We start from the raw sequence: 5,022 nt of genomic DNA on the forward strand, positions 1-5,022 counted from the left end.
TTTTTTGTTTTTAAGGTTGTCCCTAAAAAAAAGGGACGGACGTTGGGTATTGGTTCCGTCAACGATGTTCCGAGAGCGACATCGTCTTATGGTCAGCGACGGGATGATGAAGTCATTGAGCTGCGTAGAGAGTCCGCTCAGCTGCGTAACGAGTTGACCGCGACAAAATCTCGTATGGGTGGAGTCGAGGGCTTCTTGGACGTTATTGCGGCCACAAATCCGGAATGGGAGTCCATGTTGAGGAACATGCGACAACAACATCCCATTCAAGGCGAGTCATCCGACGTACATAACGAGGCGGATGTTACGAGGAGGAGTGATGAATTCTACCGGGCGATGAACGACCCTTAGTTTTTTTTTTTGGTTGTTGTATTATATAAATTCAAAACTTATTTATATATAAAATATTTTCATATTTATTTATTTTTATTTTGAATTTTAATTTATTATTAAATTAAATAATTTTAATTATTTTTTAATTATATTTTTAAATTCTATAAAATAATAAAAACGAAGTAAATTCGTAGCCAATGTACGACCTCTTTACGTGGAAACCTTACGAGGAAATGACGAGAAACATTTAACGAGTATTTTACGAGGAATTATTTACTAGGAAATAACGAGGAAAAGTTTACGACCATTTTACGAGGAAATCATTTCGTGGTTGTTACGTGTATTTTGCGAGGAAACACTTTCAAGGTATTTACGTGTAGGTTACGAGGAACTATTTTCGAGGTATTTACGAGGTATTATAGTGACGTCCTTACGTGGAATATTGACGTGGTCTTTACGACGAATCGTCCTACTTCGTCTTTACGACGAAATATATTCCTCGCTAAGTTACGGCGAATTAGCGAGGAAATATGTGTTACGACAGACGTGTAACGAGCAAACGCGTTTCCTCGCTAATTCGTCGTAAAACCTCTTTTACGACGAATTGGCGAGAAAAACCGCCCTCGTTAAGATTATGTTTTCTTGTAGTGAGATTAGCTTAGATTAAGAATGGAAATATTAAGTAAATGTCGTACCATAAGTCCATAAGTGGATCCTACATGTTAGAATTGACACGCCAAAGCATGATAATTGAACAACTGTGATTTGGAATTATTAAGTAAACTAGACACGTCAAAGCGTCAAATAATGGTAAACCGAAACATTGTCGACTCATTTGATTGTGGAGCCATTCATAGTAATGTTAGATCATGTCGATTGATCATCATCACAATAATAAAAGGAGAATATGTTCAATGTTTAGGTTGTCCACATCACTTAAAAAAATCATCCAATAATAAAGCTTTGTTGTGCCACGTCAAATCGGCTTCGATTACACAGTTTAAATTCGGGTCATTTTTGTGGGCTGTTAATACATTTTAAATGGCCCATAGCAGTCCATCTTTTATCCGTTGTTGGTTAATCGTCTCCGACTCTTCCACTTTGTCGTCACCGTTTCGGCTCTCTGTAATTCGCCGTTACGCGACCACTTTGACTAATCAATTATGTTCTTCACTCCTTTATATAGGGCTTTCAGTTCCTCGACATGTTTTGTTACTCATCGTGTCTAGGGTTTCGGTCTATGTGTATTAATTTGTCATCCCGTAAGATTCAGTAACGCTGCTTGGAAGTTCGTCTTGGATTCTCTTCCTCCTCTGGTACGTATCTCCTGCAATCTAATTTCTCTGAAAATGTTTGCTTTTAAAAAAAATGTGTTTCTTTCTCTGTTGGGCATGTTGAATAGATGACGAAGTTTTCAGGTTTAAGTCATTTAGCTGACGATCATACAGAGATCAATGACTTTATTTCAGTTAATAGAACCTTTCGTACATTATTAACAGATCCACTGTTGGTTAAAACTTCTAAAGGGCAAGTGGAAGTTCTACGGCTGTTTACTAAAAGCTCTCTCTGAGACAACTTCTAAAATTATGACATGTTCATAAGAGGCCATCGAAAACAGATCTATTCGACAATTGAGCAAGAGAAAGCACGGAAAGAAATTCTATACAGTCCACTAAAATTATGACCTGATCCTGCCACTTTCAGTGAGTTTTTCAGTGTAGGACTTATAACATTATAGTAAAAATGAAAAAAATATATATGTTTGAGTTGTTTTGTTGCTGTCGTAGTGATTCCTATTAAAATTGTTTCCAATATTGAGATTATTTTTGTGATTGTGTTTCCCACTGAGACACAGAGCTAACGTTTTCGGAATATGAACAGATTTAGAAAGAGAGGACATGGGGGAGGGGGTAGTAATAGTGATATCAACAACATGGATGCGTTATGGTATCATAGAACATATCAAAATGACTTGGCAAGTGATCGCTGAAGCCAAACGTCGTTTGATAATCATCTGAAGATACATAAGCTGAAGACACATTTTTACACGGTTACTGAACATTTAACCAATTGCTAAGAAGCAAGGCACGTTCTCGATTTATTGCGGTGAATTCGACCAAAGGTGTTGCATTGCGATGAGGGAATGCGCTAGACCACTGGAACTTGAGGATCAGAATCTTTCAATTACGCCATCTTTCCTGAAAATGTGATTGCAGCGTCAGTGGTGGCGAAATCTGCTATGAAGAATGCAAGCCATGGAAACATGTCTTCCAAGTTGTCACTAATCTTGGGGCGATGCAGGTTATGTTGAAGCTGAAGGATTAAAATGGATCTCATGTAGAAGTGTAAGCTTTGGAGGACTATATGTTTTTGAATCTTCGGGTGTGCCTATGTGAAGCCACTGGAGTCTCCAAATCTTCAGAAATTCTTTCTTGACGTTCTATTTACCTGATATGTACCTGAAGCTGCATAGGATAATTTTCTTGGACGATGATGTAGTTGTGCAGAAGGATTTAACGGGGCATTCGGAGATTGATATGGACAGGAAAGTGAACGGGGTTATAGAGACTTATGCCGGTTCGTTCCATTGGTATGCTCAGTACATGAACTTCTCGCATTCTTTGATTAAGAGAATTTAAATCCGACAGCATACGCATGGGCTTATGGAATGTACTTCTCTGATCCTGATGCTTGGAGAATAGAGAAGTGAGAATACCCACTAAAGTCAAAAACTGCTGACGGCAAGAAACAATAGGGAATTTGTTTTAAACAATAAATCTCTACAGCTTGAGAGGGGACAGCTTCTGGAGGTGGATCCATACTTGGGGTTAAGAGAAGCAAACATCACTTCCCAACTGAATCACAATTTTTTAGTCTCTCTTATAGTTTTATAGTTACACTATTTAAGCTGTTGAGAATGATTAAAGCATTACGAGATCTTCACTTCTTCCTATATATGATAATATGTTGCGTTCTGTTTCATTAGTAGTACTGTAGTACAGTTCCCAGACCAAATTAAGTCTGAAAGATTGTAAAAATATGAAGACATGTTTATGGCTTTTGATTACGTTCAGTAAATTGCATTATTGAACTTTTAAAAGAGTTTAAATATGATTTCTAAAAGATTAATAGAAACTGTCACTATTTTGTTTTTGAAAATATTCTTAAACTGTAACTATGTTTACATATAAATTATATAAGGAAATATAAATAACTGATATTACAAACAAAAAAAAATCAAAATATTTTTCTCTAATATCTTGAGGTTTTAACATATAAATTATATAATAAAATGTCTCTCAAAATATTGTTTCAAAACCTAGAGTTTTAATTTATACTCCCTCCATCTCAAAAACATACGGTAGAAACTCTATAATTTAGTAATATTAGGGTTTCATATTTTATTAATTTACAAAAATGTTCTTCTTAGATTGATATATTCTGATGTATGTTTTACGTACAAATATGAAGAACATTTGAGTTCACGGTATAGGTACTGATAAATTTTATTGATACAAAATCTATATTGTTCTTATTCAATTATATGGGGTATATAATAAATGTATATGCATTTTAAGTGTAAAATGAAAAAATAACATCAAAATATTTAGAGATATTAAGAAAAACTAAATATAAATATTACTGTGAATAGAAAACAAAACATACAATATATTGCTTATATTTATCTAATAACTTTATGCATTAATTTTTAATTTATATTTATATTGTGAACATATATTTACATAAGGTTTTCAAAATTTAATCTTATTGAATTTTGTCATATTTTATATTAGCTCAATTCGGAACTGGTGAATTTTTTTAACTTAAAAGGATTACTAATTCGCAAGTATTAATTATATTTTAAAGTTTTCACACATATTAGAAAATTTTAAATTTTGATTATAATTATATTATCTCTTAATTTTCTATTTTCAATAACTTTTAGCCAATCATAATTCAATAAAAACAAATAATTTCTCTTAATTTCACAGTTTACTGCATTACCTTATAAAAGTTTATTGAAAATGTAAAAATGAATTTGAAACATTTTTTCTAAATTTTATATTTTATTATTTCAGATATATATTTAACATCAAAATTATATTAAAAATATGAATGAACAAACTGCGCGTAGCGCGGTAATCCTCTAGTTATATGTAATAGGATAAAATAAATGAATTATAATGACCAACAAATGGAAATTTGAAACAACATCAAACGCTCCATAGTTTTGTTAAACGTATTGGCGTTTCTTTTAATTGAAAACTGGAAACCAAATATATTAAACTAAATGATAAAACAATTATGTGTTTTTTTAAAGCTGATTTATTATGATATTATAATTACGAGAAAGATTACATTAGACGATTTGACGATCGACAATACTACCTGCCTTATGAGGATCTACGCCTGCATCACTTGAGCTGTAGACCTACGTCTGACCGGATTTACTTGCACCATATTGAAGATCAATTGTAAGCATTTCTTCTATAGTCTGCATAATTGTTTAATAAATCATTTTTCCGGGAATCAAAACATGGACCTCATATAAAGCGTAATTTGCAAAAGATTACATAGCCTGAGATTTGAACCCCAAACCTGGATGTAGAACTTTTAAACCTTAACCATTAGGTTACGGTATTTCCACGGCAGACAATTATGTTTTTTTTTTTTTTTTTTTTTTTTTAA

This window comes from Brassica oleracea, chromosome C4 (genome assembly GCF_000695525.1).
Source record: "Brassica oleracea var. oleracea cultivar TO1000 chromosome C4, BOL, whole genome shotgun sequence".
Classification (NCBI taxonomy): Eukaryota; Viridiplantae; Streptophyta; class Magnoliopsida; order Brassicales; family Brassicaceae; genus Brassica; species Brassica oleracea.